Source organism: Chanodichthys erythropterus, chromosome 17, assembly GCF_024489055.1.
Source record: "Chanodichthys erythropterus isolate Z2021 chromosome 17, ASM2448905v1, whole genome shotgun sequence".
Lineage (NCBI taxonomy): Eukaryota > Metazoa > Chordata > Actinopteri > Cypriniformes > Xenocyprididae > Chanodichthys > Chanodichthys erythropterus.
Genome location: NC_090237.1, coordinates 4,156,064 through 4,175,667, shown reverse-complemented (window position 1 = coordinate 4,175,667; position 19,604 = coordinate 4,156,064). Strand labels below are relative to the sequence as shown.

General features: G+C 41.5%; 1 pseudogene; it reads left to right on the top strand.

Moving 5' to 3' along the window:
* Positions 1–4,495: 4,495 nt before the first annotated feature.
* LOC137005191 (zinc finger protein 721-like) overlaps positions 4,496–19,604 on the top strand; it is a 30,605-nt pseudogene continuing 15,496 nt past the window's right edge.

The window sequence follows — 19,604 nt, the reverse complement described above, 5'->3', positions numbered from 1 at the left end:
ACGTCACTCTCCACAGGGTCTATGTTGCGTGTTGAACACCAATCAACAAAGACTGACCACTTCTGGTCGTAGAGGCGCCTCGTAGATGGGGCTCTAGCCTGAGAAATGGTATTTAGGACGTCCTCGGGGAGGCTAGTCGGCTCCCATCGAGGGACCAGAGGTGCAGAGCCCAGAGCTGCGGCTGTGGGTGCCAGATTGTTCTGTTTGCCTGAGAGAGGAGGTCCCGTCTCAGGGGAATCGGCCACGGGGCTCTTAGAGAGAGCCTGAATAGCTCTGAGGACCAAACCTGGTTCCTCCAGAGCGGGGCCACCAGAAGGACTCTGTGCTGGTCTTCTCTGATACGCCTGATGACCTGGGGGATCAGTGCGATCGGAGGGAAAGCATAAAGGAGCGTGCTGGGCCATGTGTGGGCCAGAGCATCTACTTCCTTCGAGAAAAATGTTGGGCAATGAGAGTTGTCTTCTGAGGCGAAGAGGTCTACCTCTGCCTTCCCGAAGAACTCCCAGATCGTGAGGACCACTTGGGGGTGGAGCATCCACTCGTCGGAGGGGATGTTGCTCCGTGACAACATGTCCGCACCCAGATTGTTCCTGCCAGGAACATGAGTCGCTCTGAGCGACTGAAGCCTCGGAAGAGCCCATTCCAGCAGTCGTTTCGCCAGAGCGCATAAGCGGCTGGACGAAAGACCGCCTTGGTGGTTCAGGTATGACACCACCGTCATACTGTCTGACCGAACTAGAACATGACGTCCCGTCAAGTAAGCCTGAAAGAACTGAAGGGCTTTCATCACTGCTAGCATCTCTAGACAGTTGATGTGTAGATGGCTTTCCTCGTGGCTCCACGAGCCGAAGGCCGGTCTGCCCTCGCACACAGCGCCCCAGCCCAAGTTGGAGGCGTCTGTTGAGAGCACCGTCCTCCGTGAGACCGCCTGTAAGGGGACTCCGCGTTGGAACCATACTGGATCCATCCAAGGTTTCAGGGCTAGAAGACAGGCCCGATTGACCTTGAGACATAGGCGGCCGTGCCGCCATGCGCTGGGAGGAACCCGGAACTTCAACCAGTACTGAAGAGGCCGCATCCGAAGAAGGCCTAGCTGCAGCACCGGGGAGGCGGAAGCCATCAGCCCTAGCAGCCTCTGGAAAAACTTCAGAGGGAGATAGGCTTTGTTCGTGACAGATGCCGTGAGCTGCTGAATTGCCAGGGCGCGCTCTGGCGAGACTACTGCCGTCATACGGACCGAGTCGAAAACTGCTCCCAGAAACGAAATTCGTTGAGTGGGGCATAGCGAGCTCTTGGCTAAGTTGACCCTGAGACCCAGGCATTGTAGATGGCTGAGGAGCACGGATCTGTGGCGTTCCAGCTCGTCTCGCGAACGGGCTAAGATGAGCCAGTCGTCGAGGTAATTCAGAACCCGGATTCCCATCTGTCTCAGAGGGGAAAGCGCGCGTCCATGCACTTGGTGAAAGTGCGGGGAGCCAGAGACAGCCCGAAGGGCAGGACCGTATATTGGTATGCCACCCCTTCGTATGCGAATCTCAAGAATCGTCTGTGACGGGGGCTATCTGGATGTGAAAATACGCATCCTTCAGGTCCAGCGAGCAGAACCAGTCCTCGGGGCAAATGTGCGCGAGGATCTGCTTCAGCGTCAGCATTTTGAACTTCCGTCTCATGAGGGAGTGATTCAAAAGCCTGAGGTCTAGGATGGGTCTGAGACCGCCATCCTTTTTGGGGACCAGAAAGTAGCGGCTGTAAAAGCCTGTCTCGCTCTCTGACGGAGGAACCATTTCCACAGCTCCTTTTTCCAGCAACGACATGACTTCGGCCCGGAGGACATGAGCGTCGTCCGGATTGACCGATGTTTGAAGCACCCCGGCGAAGCGGGGGGCCGTCGTGCAAACTGGAGCGAGTAGCCCTGGTTTACGATCCCCATGACCCATTCTGACACATCGGGGATGGCCTGCCAGGCCTCGGCCCGAGTGGCTAGGGGTTGAATAATGTTGGGTGACAGACCGCCGTTGAGAGGGTCGTACACCGCGAGGGGTGGAAGAGGAAATTTGCTCTTTTTGTGATGAGGTAAAAATTTGTCCGCCGTGAAAACGGCGTTTGGAGTGGGCGCAACAGGTGTGGGCCCAGCTGTCACTTGGAGTATGTTTCCCACGCCCGGAAATAAACGAGGCGGAGGGGAAATTACCCGTGGGAGCTTTTGGGGTGGTCCGGTCGTAACGGGACGGTCCCCCATCCTCTTCCTGTCCGACGAATCAGGACGACTTCGGAGGCACCGGGTCCAGCACAATCCTGGGCCGGGGTCCCTGGCGCCTCGGGAAGGGAGGGCGCTTCGCAGGGCGCGAGCGCTGGCGATGCTCCTGGGGCGGCGCTGCCTGTGTTGCAGGTGGGGCTGGTTTGTTCTGCTGAGCCGGCGCAGTCCTGGGGCGGCTAGACGCAGAAGCGGAGCTGGAGCGCTTAGGCAAGAAATGCCTCATAGCCTGAGACGATTTCTGCGCGGCAGTAAAGCGCTCAGTGAAGCCATCCACTGCAGGCCCGAAGAGACCAGAAGGCGAGACCGGGGCGTCTAAGAAGGCCGTCTTGTCTAGGTCTTTGATCTCCGTTAGGTTGAGCCACAGGTGGCGCTCCAACACGACCAGGCTGGCCATGGAACGACCGATGGCCTGGGCCGTAGCCTTCGTAGCTCGCAGGGCAAGATCCGTGGCGCTGCGGAGATCTTTGAAGGCTTGGCGCGTCGATTCCAGACTCATCCAGAGAGCGGAGGAGTTTGGCCTGGAATGCTTGAAATATGGCCATGGTGTGGAGCGCAGAGGCAGCTTGGCCCGCCGAGGTGTAAGCCCGTCCAGCCAGAGTAGAGGTGGTCCGACAGGGCTTGGAAGGAAGGGCCCTCTTCGTCTTCCAACCCACAGCCGCGGGAGGACAGAGGTGAGCAGCCACCGCTTCATCTAGGGGTGGCAAGCGCTCGTATCCCTTCTCCTCGGCGCCGTCGACGGCGGTGAGGGCGGAGCGGTGCGTAGTGTGGAGGCGGGCAGAGTAAGGAGCGCGCCACGACTTCGTCAGCTCTTCGTGGACCTCAGGAAAGAAGGGCGCTGGAACGCTGGCGAGGTGCTTTGGCGGCGGCCTGGCAGAAACCATTCGTCCAGGCGGCTGCGAGACGGCTCCTCTGGAGGGGCCCACTCGAGGTCCAGCTCTTCAACGGCTCTAGACAGGATGCGGAAGAGCTCGGCATCCATGCCCTGGCCATGCTCGATGGGTTCCAAGGGAGGCGGTGGAGCGGGGTCTTCCGGCTCGCCAGCCCATCCTTCCGCTTCGGAAGCCGCAAGAGACATGGAGTCGTCTTGTTCGTCGTCTGTTCCCCCGAATGAGACGAGGTCACTCGCTTCTGCGGAGGGACTCTGCTCAGGGCGAGAGAACAGAACTGGAGAGAGTTCCCTGGGAGGAGAGGGCGAGGCACGCGGGGCTGGGCCGGCGTGAGCTCGCTCAACTCCTGGCGCTGAGTCGCTCTACCCCGCTGTCTTTTCCTCGCCGGACCGCGGGAGGAAGGAGACGGGGAGGGCGCGAGCGGCGAGATCGCCCTCAGTGAAGAAGGCGACCCGCGAGCGCAGGGAAGCGAGACTCATACACTCGCAGTGCGGGCATGAGTCTCCAGCGAGCGCGCCGTCTGCGTGGGGCTTGCCCAGGCAAGCGACACACTCGCTGTGTCCATCGTCGTCGTGCAGGGGGCCCTGCAAGTACCACATGAGTGGCGGGGCATCGTGAGACGCCGCTGCCGTGAAAACGGCAATTGGGTGGCTCTTTTAGAGCGGCGAGGGCCGCGGAAGCTCTTAAAGCGGTGAAAACCGCTGGAAATCGCTCTTTTAGAGCGGCGTTTAAGCCGCGGATGAAGCTCTCAGGCGGCGCGCCGGATGGCGGCAGGGGACGCACAGGAAGCGGCCGGAAGCGGGAAGCGGGAGGCGGCGGCTCGGCGACGGCGCTAGAAGCTGCAGTCCGCGAGGGCGCCGGCGCTTTCTTCCACCGGCGAGTCCAGGCGAGTCCGCTGCGGGAGCCTCTTCAGACGGCGGCGAGAGCAGAAGGCGGCGAGCTTCTTCGGCTTCAGGCGGAGATCAGCGAAGAGAAGTAGATGTCGTCGCTGAAGGAGAAAACACTGAAATCCTATGGCGAAACGCCTGCTTATATAGCCCTATACCCCGCCCATTTCGGCGGGAATATTCGCGCGCTTTGTCGCCATAGGCCGCGCAGCTATGCCGCGCCGCCATTGGTTCAACAACTTGTCTATGAGTGAACCAATGACGGTGCAGTTACACTGCGTTATTGAAAAAGGCTTCAGCAGCGGGGAAAAAGGGAGACCTTTCCCCATACGCAGTACGAGTGAAGTATCGAAAGGGAACAGAATTTTCGTTTTTGGCTGAACTATCCCTTTAAGAATACGCGGCACCTTTAAGAAACCTGACACTGCGCGCACTGAGGATGCGCAGAAGAGAGAAACGTGAGAGAGGAGACGAGTGAAAACTTTGAACAGTTGAAGCTGAAAGCGCCGCTGATTCGTGAATGAAGGATAAATGTGTAATATTTTCTTTGGATGCCGTATATTTTCATTCTGCAGGTGAGAGATGTTCTCGGATTACAGTTTAACATTAACCAGCATCTACGTGTTAAAGTACATATGTAACGAAGTGTGTCCTGGTTTATTATTAAGAGTGTAATAATATGTTGGCAGAGAGTTTTTTGTTGTTGTTGTTTTACATACTCTTCTCTGTTGATACTAATAAAATGTGCTTAATGTGTCGCTTTACAGAAGATATCAGACATCACCATAATAAATTAGGTGAAAACAGGGACCTTTTGGAGACAAAGGCTTTTCAGCAGCTCAGTTAAAGGTGCAATATGAAATATTTTGCAGTAAAATATCAAAAAACCACTAGGCCAGTGTTATATATTTTGTTCACTTGAGTACTTACAATATCCCAAATGTTTCCAACTATCGGTCCCACTTTATATTAAGTGGCCTTAACTACTATGTACTTACATAAAAAAAATAAGTACAATGTACTTATTGGGTTCATATTGAATTGCAAAACACTTTTGCTGCTATTGAGGTGGGATACGGGTAAGGTTAGGGAAAGCTTTGGTGGTATGGGTAGGTTTAAGGGTAGCGGTAAGGTGTAAGGAATGGGTCAACAGTGTAAATACAGAAATTAATTACAGATGTAATTACATGCAGGTGTTTCTAAAATATAAGTTCAATGTAAAAACATGTATGTACGCAATAAGTGCATTGTATCAAATGATTAATTTAAATGTAAGTACTTAGTAGTTAAGGCCACCTAATATAAAGTGGGACCCAACTATTTGTATATCGTGAGAAAATTGCAATTTTATCCAAGGCTCCGGGACGTGTCAATTGCGTCATACCTGCGTTACTCTCGGTTTCCGGTTTTATTTTGTAGAAACCATGGAAACACCAAAGGCGCTTTACTATATTATGCATTTTAATAGACAAGGGAACATCTGTTTTGATATATTTATAGACAGAAAACGAATTGTTGTTATATAGCTCAACACGTTTATTCTTTTTGTTTAAATCAATTTTCTTGATTTTTTGCGAGTACCATGCTTTACCATGCCTCAGAGAAAAATACTATTTTGTCAAGTAGCTAACATAGCATAATCAGATGCAGCTTTATTTTTAGTAACAGTAATACAGCATTTTCTCCATCATACAATATGTTTTAAAATGAATTGCATACCATTTATCAACACAAGACATCCGGTATTTAATATGATAGTCTAAAATCGATCTATCTTACTGCAGTCTACAATAATGTCTCACAGAGACAATTTTCAAAACACTCAAATCTATCTAATAAACAGCTGCTTTACCGGATACTCATGACCGTAAAAGTGGAAGCGGCGCCGGAGACTGTGACATAATAAAAGTCCAGCTGTTCATGAGGAGTGTGTTGCGCTATCACTCCAGCTCCTCGTTCAGCTCCACAACACTCGGTCCTGCTCTGCTTCATAATACAGAAGCATTAATAATCGCATGCATGAACATGTTTTCTTCCCGAGTCCTATGCCTATTCTTTTGCATTGTCCGTTGAGGTGGAGACCACATGTCCCAAGATTCCGCTCTCAAACTTGGCGTCATCAAGCTACACCTTTGTTTTGAATAGGCTTTTAGCAACCTCTAACAGACAAAATTATTACATACTGCACCTTTAAACATGATGGTCCTTTTGTTTCTCTCTGTTTCACAGACAAGGTTTAAGCATATACTAGACTAAAATACATTACTGAGCTGTTTTAACTCAGAGGCAACTTGCACTGACATATCTTAAAATATCTTAGTGCCATTGTTTTGTCTCAAGATGCCCACTTTTTTATCTAAAGCATGTTTATAAATGCTACTTAAATGTCCTAACTGGACTAAGGCCTAATCCTGGCTTAATCTAAACCCTGTCTGTGAAACCTCATACTTTGGACAAAAAGTAAACAAACTTTGTTTTAAATGCAACTAATAAGTAACTGTACATATACTGTACAAAATTCTCTATATTTCTATCAGAAAACAGACATGTTCAGTTAATTTAAATTCAGAAACTTTTCTTTAACACTCTTTTACCCAGAACTGGTCCTGTGGGCGTCATTATCACACACAGTGATCACCTGCAGTGAAGCTCCTCCCACAACAATTCACCAATAAATACTGGGAATATTCACATCATCCTACAAGAGAAGGACAAACTCCAGGTGTAGCAGCTGAAATCTGTGTGACTGTCAAAGATGGAGTTTATTAAAGAAGAGATTGAAGACATGAGTATTTCAGAACCATCTACAATAAAACATGAAGATACTAAGGAACAAATAGGTTGGTGTCAATTCCTGATTCTTCATTGTTGACCACTTTGGTGGCTGTGAAATAAGCATTATATGAATGATTACTGATGCAGAAATGCTTATATAATTGTAATCATCATCTTTTATATACTTTTAATCATAATCTTGTAGGCTATAACAGTTGTCAAACACATTTTGATCCTATTAACAAGAGAATATTAACAGGACTAAGATTTGGCACATCAGAGATAATTTTATGTCTATTTTAGATCAGATGAAAGTGAAACAGCAAAGAAATGAAATGGAGGAAATTGGGGAGGAGCATCATAACTTTAACAAAACTCAAGGAACAAAAGCCAAAAAACTGCACATCTGCTCACAGTGTGGAAAGAGTTTCAGACAAAAAGGAAACCTTAACAAACACATGACAGTTCACACCGGAGAAAAATCGTTTAACTGTGATCAATGTGATAAAGATTTTATTTTGTCATCACAACCAAAAAAAAACCTGAAAGTTCATTCAGATGAGAGACCTTATGTGTGTTCTCTCTGTGGAAAGAGTTTTTCATTGCCTGATAGTTTTAAACTGCACCAGAAAACACATAATGATGTGAAAGATCATGTGTGCTTTGACTGTGGGAAGAGCTTTACTGCATCTGGTGAACTGAAACGACACCAAAGAATTCATACTGGAGAAAAACCTTACAAGTGCTTATACTGTGACAGGAGTTTCACACTGTCTGGAAACCTGAAATCACATGAGCGATTTCATACTGGAGAAAGACCTTACAAGTGCTCATATTGTGAGAAGAGTTTCAGTCAGTCTGGAAACTTGGAATCTCATGAGCGAGTTCATACTGGAGAGAAGCCGTACCACTGTACCCAGTGTGGAAAGAGTTTCACACAAAAAGGAAGCCTTATGACACACATGAGAGTTCACACTGGAGAAAAACCGTTTACATGCACTCAGTGTGAAAAGAGTTTTTCTCGAGCATCATCTCTCAGTGTTCATCTGCTCCGTCATTCTGGAGAAAAACTATTTAACTGTGATCAGTGTGGTAAAGATTTTACTACATTATCAAATCTAAAACAACACCTGATAGTTCATTCAGATGAGAAGCCTTATGTGTGTTCTCTCTGTGGAAAGAGTTTTTCACGGCTGGACAGTTTTAAACTGCACCAGAAAACACATGACGAAGTGAAAGATCATGTGTGTTGTGACTGTGGGAAGAGCTTTACTACATCTGGCCATCTGAAATGGCACCAACGAATTCATACTGGAGAAAAACCTTACAAGTGTTCACATTGTGACAAGAGTTTTACTTATTCTGGAAGCCTGAAATCACATGAGCGAGTTCATACTGGAGAAAGACCTTATAAGTGCTCTTATTGTGAAAAGAGTTTCACTAAGTCTGGAAACCTGCAATCTCATGAGCGAGTTCATACTGGAGAGAAGCCGTACCAATGTGCTCAGTGTGAGAAGAGTTTTAAAAGTACCAAAGCTCTCAGTATTCATTTACACATTCACTCTGGAGAAAAATAATTTACCAGTGTGGTAAAAAGTTTATTTCATAATCACATTAAAAACAGCATCTGAAAGCTAATTTAGTGAACTATATGTGTGTTCTTACTGTGGAAAGAGTTTTTCAAGGCTGAACAGTTAAAAAAAAAAAAAAAAATGATGTGAGAGATCATGTGTGTTGTGAGAGTACGAAGAGTTTTACTATATCTAAGTTACTAGATCAAAGAATTCGTACTGGAGAAAGATTTAAACTAAGTTTTAAACATTTATCATCCTTCAAACTCATAGAAAACATTGCAAGTGAGCAGCATTCATTTTCATGTCAAATATTTTAAAGTAAATTCTCTGAAATAAAATATGGAGTTTTTACTAAAATCATCTAATCTTTGTGAAATGCTTGGAAAACTAGAAAGTTAACAGCTCTCACAGTGTAAATAAAGTCGTCGTAGTTTTATTTTGTGTCAGGATGGATTTTGTGCTTAGCTGGTCTTACTTGAATAAAATATATTCATGTTCTTTACTTATTTCTCAAGCGTACTAAATTGTACATAATCGTAATCGTACATAACATTATGAGAGATCAAACGGAAACAACATCTTTGTTTTGATTGATCTATTTCAGTCCGTAACTTTTTTTGGTTTAAAAATTATTCAAAATCAATTTTTTTGAGCAAGTACATAACCAGCCAGTGTTCAAAACTATCTCATTATCTTAGCCCGATTAACAACAGTTAGCTTGTAATAATATTTTAAAATTTAAATCATACTGGTGGGTTTCTGATGGAAATTCGAGCATTCAGCAGTTGGTCTTTGTGTCATTACGTCACGTCTGTAAACAGAAAGGAATAGAGGAATAGAGTCCCTGCTAGTAGGCTATATCATGTGATGGATCATTTATAACTTTTTCTCACAGCAGCTGCAATTAAACTTATCATTTTGATTGCGGATTGTAATCCAGAAAGGTCCAAATGAAATCATCAGTGACAGCTGGAGATTCAGCCGTGGTCAAAAAGCGAAACACTTCAGACTACAGAATGGGTACAGAAATTGAAATCTACAGGTAACACTAATAAATACACAGTCACGCAATGCTGATGCTGTTAACATTAACAATTTGAGAACAAAGTATAACAATAATAATAATAATTTGCATGTGATCCGAGCTAAACGATCATTACATTGTAATGCTTTTTTCCTCAGTTGGGCAAAACAAAAGTGGCAGATTTGTTATTTACTTTTTTTCCTCAGTTGGGCAAAACAAAAGTGGCAGATTTGTTATTTACTTGTTCAGATGACATATTCCGGTGAAAATTCTTATTTTGTTCATACTTCCAAGATGTAGAATCTGGGATTCCACAGTACAGTATCCACACCGGTGCGGTCATTGACAGCAACAGATTCATCCACTGAGGAGCCGTGTCGTTGCACAACTCGCGTAGATATTAATTGCGCAAATGCAATAGACTAGCCTGACTTCGTCATACTCACATTCTAGGCAGAATGCGAGTCTGATACTGCTCCATTGCACTTGAATTATGGGGCGTGTCTTAACCGAACCAGTAAAAAAAAAACCTCTGCACTAAATTGGATAGACCTACAACCAATCAGAGCAACGCAGTAAGTGACGTATGTTGAACTTGTACTTAAACTTTTGCAGAATCCCGTTGGAAGGACGGCAAACACATCTTTCCCATCGACAAATGCCTTGATTGCAGTTCTTTGTTCGTCTTTTAAAATTAATGCGCTGTCGATTTCTTTTATTACAGACGTGATAGCGGAATCTAAACATCTTACTTCTCCAGCTGTAGTCATCGTTGGTGAAAACCAATTCAACCCGAGCGCTCTTTGGTGACGTGGGTGGTTACGTAACCGCAGATAGCCTGTCCATCATCGATTAAAGCCAGCCCTGGCAAATTGATTGGCTCGGCCTTCTGGGAGCCGAGTTTAAATAAGGTGCGTTCACGCGGCCTCGGAATTCCTGTAGTTACGAGAGTCTAGCTTGTAAAAAGCATTCATGTCCTTGTAGAGCTCGTAATTACAGCTTGTAAGCTGGGAGTTTTCTGAAAGCTCCCACATGTACCACGTGGCCGCTGTACCACCTGACCACTGTAGATTCATTTAGGCGTTGATAGTGGTGCCATGGAAACGCTTATTTCCCAGTCCGAGGACGTGAACAGCTCCGAATATAACGTCACGTGTTGTCATTTCAAGAATCCGGTAAATACGAGGTGACGTGAATGCAGCATTACTCCACAATGGATCGAGTCCAGACCGAACTTCGCGTCCAAAAAATGTTGTGGGCGGGGTTCGGGCTGGCACCCAGGCTAGCAATAGACCCTTTTCTCAGACTGTTTCTACAGTCATCAATATCGTAAACCCTGCAAAAAAATTATATTTTCATTTAAAAAAAAAAAAAACGTATGTGCATTTACACTATACTTATATTACCTAATCCTTACCTAAGCATCACATTACATAAAACTAGTTTACGCTGCTGTGAGGGTGTTTCTAATACAGCAGCTATGACATCTTTCTCTCTTCTGACTGTCGTTATAAATCGTTCTCTAATTTTTTCCTCTTTTTGAAAATTGTGAAAACACTATTGTGGAAAACACCATGTTTCTTTTGCTATTTGAACAAATGGAAACACACACACAAAAAAGTATGTATTCTCTCATTTTACCCAACTATGACGACTTCCACTTTAAAAAAAAAAATGTGAAAAGGGTCTATTGCAGGTTTCGGCACCTTTAAGAAATATGAGACCGCGCGCACTGAGTATGCGCAGAAGAGAGAACCGCGAGAGACGAGGCGAGTGCTGAAGCTTTCACCAATGAGGCTTTTCAGCAGCTCAGTTAAACATGATGGTCCTGTTGTTTCTCTCTCAATTCAGTGGGCTGCGATGTTATTATTTATAAAACGAATATCGATGTATCTTTTTTTTCTAGACAGATTTTCTCTTTTGACACTTTTTAACTACTTGGTACTTTTATATCAAAGTATTTATAATGATCTAAAATTAATTACTTAAAATATCTTTTATAAAACCCCATATGAAAATCTCGAAGGAACCAGTGGCGAATTAGACTTCAGAGTTCTGATGTCATACCTGCATTACTCATAATTAAAGTCATTCAGAATTTGGCAGATCTGGTGTCTCCCACAACAATTCACCAATAAATACTAGGAATATTCACATCATCCTACAAGAGAAGGACAAACTCCAGGTGTAGCAGCTGAATTCTGTGACTGTTAGAGATGGCGTTTATTAAAGAGGAGATTGAAGATCCAGAACCATCCAGAATAAAACATGAAGATACTGAGGAACAAATAGGTTGGTGTCCATTCTTGAGTCTATAATTCTGTGAAAAAATAAGCTGTATATAAATGAGAAATGCATGTAAATTATCATAACCTTGTATTTAACTTTATATGCAGATAACATTGTATAAAACTTAATAATATGTCTGTTTTAATCATTTTAACGAGTGAATAACAGAACTGACCTTAGCACATCAAAAGTCATTGACAATCAGACAGATACCTGATGTCTTGTTTTCTGCTAAATGTTCTTTTGAATTTTCATATTTTTTCCTACTTGAACTGATTTTAAGTACTTAATATGTTTATTTTAGACCAGATGGAAGTGAAGGATTAAAGACACAAACTACATGATGTAAAGAAACTCTGTGACTTCACAATTCAAGGAACAAAAGACAAAAAGCTGCACACCTGCTCACAGTGTGGAAAGAGATTCCCATATATATTTGGACTCAGAATTCATCTGCTCTGTCACTCTGGAGAACAACTATTTAACTGTGATCAGTGTGATAAAGATTTTAAATTGTCATCAAGTCTAAAACGACACCTGAAAGTTCATTCAGATGAGAGGCCTTATGTCTGTTTTCTCTGTGGAAAGAGTTTTTCTTGGCTGGTGAATTTTAAACAGCACCAGAAAACACATAATGAAGTGAAAGATCATGTGTGCTTTGAATGTGGGAAGAGATTTACTGAGATTTACTGGTATCTATCCGATACCAAATACATATAGGGTCAGTATTGCCGATACCGATACCAATACAATACTTTTTACTTAAAAAAAAAATAAAAAAATTGTGTAGGGGAGAGCAGTATGTCATTATGTCTGAGGTGAATGAATGATCAATTCTTTAGGCAATATTTTTTTATTAATGTATTGAAGTCCACAAAATTATTAGCTGTAGAATGAATTCTTTACAGCCTTTTTTTAAAAAATAAATAAATAAATAAAGAATAACAAAAATCTCTCCCTTTTTTCTGGTTTTAAATGCAAATGAAATAAAGTGAAATAAAGTGCACACAATTATTACTGAAGAACAAAGAACAAATCATACATTATCATTTAGTGCAGTAAAATAGCTCCACACAACGCTTCTCTTCCTCTCTGCCATCCTGATCTCTCATTCAATGTGCTATCAGCTTCGCTCACTCAGTTTGCTGCTCCTCGGCGCGTTGTGTCAGTGAGTCACGTGACGACACAACAACGAATCACAGCAGAGCAGCAGGAGGGGGAGGAGTAGCAAAGTGGGCCAGGATGTGAAAGCAGCGTTTGCTCAGGATTGTAGAGGTAGAAGACACGAGCAAAGTATAATGAACGTAGAGGAGAGATATTTAAATTAAAATATCAATTCAATTATAATTGTATCGATCTGATACCAATACCAGTGTTGGCATTGATACTATCGATATTTAGATCGATCCGCCCACCCCTACCCCAACTAAAGGGTCCCAAAAAAGTGGTACGGTACGGTTCGGAATTAGGGTACCATTCACAAGTTTTGACAATGGAAATGGCAAAAATTGCGTACTGTGCCGTACCAAACCAAACCGTACCGCTCAGTGGAAACGAGCCATAAGTGTACTATATTGTGGTCTGATTGTACATGCAATTATGAGAAATAAACATCCTCCTCTTGATCAATCTATTTAATGAACAAAGAGAATTAGTTGTTTAGTTTTCATTGTTTTAATTTGTTTAATAACAATCGTTCCCCCTGTATATGAACATTTTGAATGCTTATATCTTCTAAATGCAAATTTTGTCATTGGAGCACACTAGCTTATTGAACAATAAAGACTAACATATTCATACTAAAAGCCAAAAAACTTTAATTGTGATTTTTAATGGGGACTTCAAGGGATAGTTCACTCTGTCAATCATTTACTCGCGCTCAAGTTGTTCAAACATGTATGAATTTCTTTCTTCTGTTAAACACAAAAGAAGATATTTTGAAGGATGTTGGAAACCAAAGAGTTGATGGACCCCTTTGACTTCCAGTTAAAAAAAAAATACTATGGAAGTCAACGAGGTCCATCAGCTAATATTCTTTAAAATATATTGACAGAAGAAATAAATTCATACAGGTTTCAACTTGAGGGTGAGTAAGTGATGACAGAATTTTAATTTTCGACTGAACATCCCTTTAAGAATATGCGGCACCTTTAAGAAATATGACACCGCGCGCACTGAGTATGCGCAGAAGAGAGAATCGCGAAAGATGAGGCGAGTGCTGAAGCTTTCAGCAGTCGTAAACGATCGTGAATAAGGAATAAATGTGAAATATATTCTCTGGATGCTGTATATTTCCAGTCTGCAGGTGAGAGATGTTCTCAGATTACAGTTTAACCAGCCTCTAAGTGTTAAAGTACTAATGTAACGAAATGTGTCCTGGTTTATTATTGCAGTCAGTGTAGGGTCTTGTCTTTTAAAATGTGCTTAATGTTCCACTTTAAAGAAGATCTCAGACATCACCATAATAAAAAAGGTGAAAACAAAAAACTTTTGAAGACAATGAGGCTGTTCAGCAGCTCAGTAGTAAACATGTCCTGTTTAAAAAAACAGTAACGTTACACGCATATACTCTACTGATGACAAAATTTGCGTCACACGCACTGTATGCTGACCCTCACTTATGCGTAGAAAGTGAACTATACTTTGGGCTTAAGGAGACTGCTGTCTACTTTTTTCATATATATTCGTCTATATTCGTAATTTCAGAAAGGGAGACCAGCACTTCAGGCTGCAGATATATCACAAACTGTAAACATAGCAGCGCATGCTATTGTTTTGAATATAATTTATGCTGATGACTTTCTACATTCCACTCGGCTCAAGTTAATATATATTAATAATGTTAAATATGTTAAACATATTAAATATTAAGCCTGGTTTCTCCCAAGTTTTTTTTCTTCTTCTCCATTTTAACACCTATTTGCCACCTGATGTCACCTGTTGGAGTTTGGGTTCCTTGACGCTGACGCCTTTGGCTTGCTTAGTTGGGGACACTTGACATTTGACTTGACATTTGATATTCAACAGTGCTTTGATCTGCCTGCATTGACACTATTCTTAAGAGCTGCTGTGCAGCCAAAATTATATACCGGTTATCAATGTAAAGCTGCTTTGACTCAATCTGCATTGTAAAAAGTGCTACATAAATAAAGGTGACTTGACTTGACTAAACATTCACCCAGGAACACTCGGGTACATGACGTAATATTAAAATGGACTTTGTTGTGTACCCCCTTGACTTCTTGCTCTTCTTTCGTCTTGTTTTGCTATTATTCTTGTGCTTTGTTTACTAAACTTGAACAGCCAATCAGAGTTATCTGTCTCACATGACAGCCCGATGCTGATTCTATATGCTAAATCAACCCCAAAAAACCTGAAAAAAAAAAAAAAATTCTGACTGAAACATCCAGACAGGGGTATTCAGCAATATTTCAGTAGGTTCAAGATAATTCATGTTAGCGCAGAGAACATTATTCATTATTTTAATAAATTGACAGCGATGAATCGTATAGTAATAATCTGCATTTGCATGTAGGTGGTTGTTCTGAACACTGTCTCAGGAAACTCCTGAGTTTAAACGTGTAAGTAGTCGTCGTTTTCACTATGGGTGTGTGTAATTCAGTATGAATTCAGTAACTTCTCTTTGAATTTGGCAGATCTGGTGTCTCTCCCACAATAATTCAGTATTTATTATACTGGGAATATTCACATCATCCTGCAAGAGAAGGACAAACTCCAGGTGTAGCAGCTGAAATCTGTGTGACTGTTAAAGATGGAGTTTATTAAAGAGGAGATTGAAGACATCAGTATTTCAGAGCCATCCAGAATAAAAGATGAAGATACTGAGGAACAAATAGGTTGGTGTCCATTCTTGAGTCAATAATTCTGTGAAAAAATAAGCTCTGTAAATGATAAATGATAGAGAAATGCATGATAACCTTGTATATAACATTATATGCAGATAACATTTTATAAATTATCATAATATAGCTGTTTTAATCATATTAACAAGTGAATGACAGAACTGACCTTTGTACATCAAATATATTTGATACACAGACAGATACCTTATATCTTGCTTTCTGCTAAATGTTCTTTTGAATTTTCATAATTATCCTCCTTAAACTGATTCTACACTCTTAATATGTTCATTTTAGATCAGATGGAAGTGAAGGAGCAAAGACACAAACTAAATGATGTGAAGAAACACTGTGACTTCAAAACAAAAGGAACAAAAGGCAAAAAGCTGCACACCTGCTCACAGTGTGGAAAGAGTTTCCCATATACATCTGGACTCAGAATTCATATGTGCGTTCACTCTGGAGAACAACTGTTTAACTCTGATCAGTGTGATAAAGATTTTAATTTGTCATCAAGTCTAAAACAACACCTGAAAGTTCATTCAGATGAGAGGCCTTATGTGTGTTCTCTCTGTGGAAAGAGTTTTTCATGGCTGTGTCATTTAAAACAGCACCAGAAAACACATGATGAAGTGAGAGATCATGTGTGCCTTGAATGTGGGAAGAGCTTTACTACACCTACTGACCTGAAACAGCACCAAAGAATTCATACTGGAGAAAAACCTTTTAAGTGCTCATATTGTGACAAGAGTTTCGCTCAGTCTGGAACCCTGAAAAAGCACGAGCAAATTCATACTGGAAAGAAGCCGTATCACTGTACTCAGTGTGGAAGGTATTTCAGCGATCCAAGAGGTTTAGAAATTCATCTGCGTGTTCACTCTGGAGAAAAACCATTTAACTGTGATCAGTGTGGTAAAAAGTTTATTTCCTCATCAAATCTAAAACAACATCTGAAAATTCATTCAGGTGAGAAGCCTTATGTGTGTTTACTCTGTGGAAAGAGTTTTTCAAGGATGGACAGTTTTAAACTGCACCAGAAAACACATGATGAAGTGAGAGATCATGTGTGTTTGGACTGTGGGAAGAGCTTTACTACAGCTGAGGCTCTGAAACTGCATCAAAGAATTCATACTGGAGAAAAACCTTACAAGTGCTCATATTGTGACAAGAGTGTCACTCGGTTAGGACACCTGAAAATACATGAGCGACTTCATACTGGAGAGAAGCCGTACCACTGTACTCAATGTGAGAAGAGTTTCAGAGATTTACTAGGTTTAAAATATCATCTGCTCTTTCACTCTGGAGAAAAACCATTTAACTGTGATCAATGTGGTAAAGATTTTATTTCATCATCAAATCTAAAACAACACCTGAAAGTTCATTCAGATGAGAGGCCTTATGTGTGTTCTGTCTGTGGAAAGAGTTTTTCACGGCTGGACAGTATTAAACGGCACCAGAAAATACATGATGAAGTGAGAGATCATGTGTGTTTGGACTGTGGGAAGAGCTTTACTACAGCTGAATTTCTGAAACAGCATAAAATAATCCATACTGGAGAAAAACCTTACAAGTGCTCATATTGTGACAAGAATTTCACTCGGTTAGGACACCTGAAATTACATAAGCGAGTTCATACAGGAGAGAAGCCGTATCACTGTACTCAGTGTGGAAGGTATTTCAGCGATCCAAGAGGTTTAGAAATTCATCTGCGTGTTCACTCTGGAGAAAAACCATTTAACTGTGATCAGTGTGATAAAAAGTTTATTTCCTCATCAAATCTAAAACGACATCTGAAAATTCATGAGCGAGTTCATACCGGAGAGAAGCCGTACAACTGTACTTAGTGTGAGAAGAGTTTTAGACATTCATCAAACTTTCACACTCATATGAAAAAATGTTGCAAGTGAGCAACATTTGTTTTCATGTCAAATACATTTAAGTAAATTGTCTGTGATAAAATATGGAGTTTATACTAAAAGCACAATATCATCTAATTTTAAGAATTTGGTGAAAAGCTCTGAAAACTTGAAAGATAAAAGATTTGTAGCTTCACATTGCTGAAGCTTTACACTGTAAATAGTGTTTTTTTTTCTGTCAGGATTGATTGTGTGTCTTATTTGATTTATTCTGTTAAAATTTATTCAATTTATTTATACTAAGTGTACTTTATTGTTCTGATATTCATGTAATTATGAGAAATAAAACAGAAACAGCATCTTGTCTTGATCTATTTAATGAACACTGAGAATTAATTGTTTAGTTTTAATTGAGTTTAAATATTCTATCTTAAAGGCACACTGTGTAGTTTTTCGCCACTAGAGGTCGCCTATTCAAAACAGGCATAGCTGGATGATGCTTAGATTGAGCCAAACTTTGTCTAAGACCCTTGTCTAATAAAACAATTTATTATAGCGTCTTTGGTGTTTCCGTGGTTTATACAAAATAAAACTGGAAATCGAGGGTATGATGTCATTGATAGGCGACAGATGGACACGCTCTATGTCCTATGTAAAAATAACTTATTTCTCTGGATTTAAACATTCTTGGAAGCATTTGGGATAATGTAAGTGCACAAGTCAATATTTTAATCCAAAATGTTTACATAGTGTGCCATTACTACTGTGATAAATATGTTTGGGAAGCACAATATTATTGTTAACCAAATGTTCAGGTTTTGGATTTGATTTTTATCTTTCTTTTATATTGACTGCATATAGGAACAATAAAGATCCAAAGCTTCAGTTCCCCAAATTTGGTGGATGTAGTAGAATCTATAAAATATTAGATGGTTTTAAAGATTTCAGTAATATTACTACAGTGAGTTGTACAAATATAAAGGATTTACAGGATTTTACAACAGGGAAAACAACTTGTTTAAAAACTGAACAGAATGTATCAGAAAATACAATTAAAACAGAAGCCAAAAATTCTCCAGAAGAAAGAAATTCATACTTGTTTGGAACTAATTAAGGGTGAGTGAATGATAAGCTAACTTTCATTTTTGAGTGAACTATCCCTTTAAGAATATGCGGCAACTTTAAGAAACATGACACCGCGTGCACCGAGGATGCGCAGAAGAGAGAAGCATGAGCGACGAAGCGAGTGCTGAAGCTTTCACCAGTAGAAGCTCAAAGGGGCGCTGTTAACGATCGTGAATAAAGTATATATGTGGAATATTTTCTCCAGATGCCATATATTTCCAGGCTGCAGGTGAGAGATGTTCTCAGATTACAGTGTTTAACATTAATCATCCACTACGTGTCAAAGTACTTACCTAACGAAATATGTGCTGCTTTATTATTAGTGTAAAAATATGTTGGCAGAGAGTTCACAGTCTTGTCTCTTGACACCGTTAAATTGTGCTTAATGTTCCACTTTACAGAGGATCTCAGACCTCACTATAATGAATGAGGTAAAAACAGGGAACTTTTGGAGACAAAGAGGCTTTTCAGCTGCTCCGTTAAACATGATGATCCTGTTGTTTCTCTCCTCCAAGTTTCACAGACAAGACTTTAATGCACAATATGTAAAATTTTAAGATTAAAATATCCCAAAAAACACTAGAACAATGTTATGTATTTTGTTTCCAAGAATGTTTAAAGAATATGCCATTTTAACCAGGACATGGATGCCTATCAATGACATAATACCCGCATACCCTCAGTTTGCGATTTTATTTTTGTAGAAATTATGGAAATACCTAAAATGATTTAATAGATTATCCCCCGACTTCACAGACAATGCTTAAGCTAATAATAAACTAAAATGCATGTTTGAGCTGTATTATCTGAAAGAAACTTGCACTTTCATATCTTAACATATATTTTGTCTCAACGCAGTTGTGAACGTAGTGCAGCACTATAACTACTTTCAACACACAGATGTATGTAATATGATAAAACAGTTCTGCTTTACCCCACATACGACTGACTGGAAGAAGCAGAAGCGATGATTGTGGCATAATAAAAGTTCCACTGCTCTCGAGCCGTGTGTGTTGCGCTCGTCTCTCATTAGCAATTACTCCAGCAGCCTCTTTTCTGCTTGCACAGCA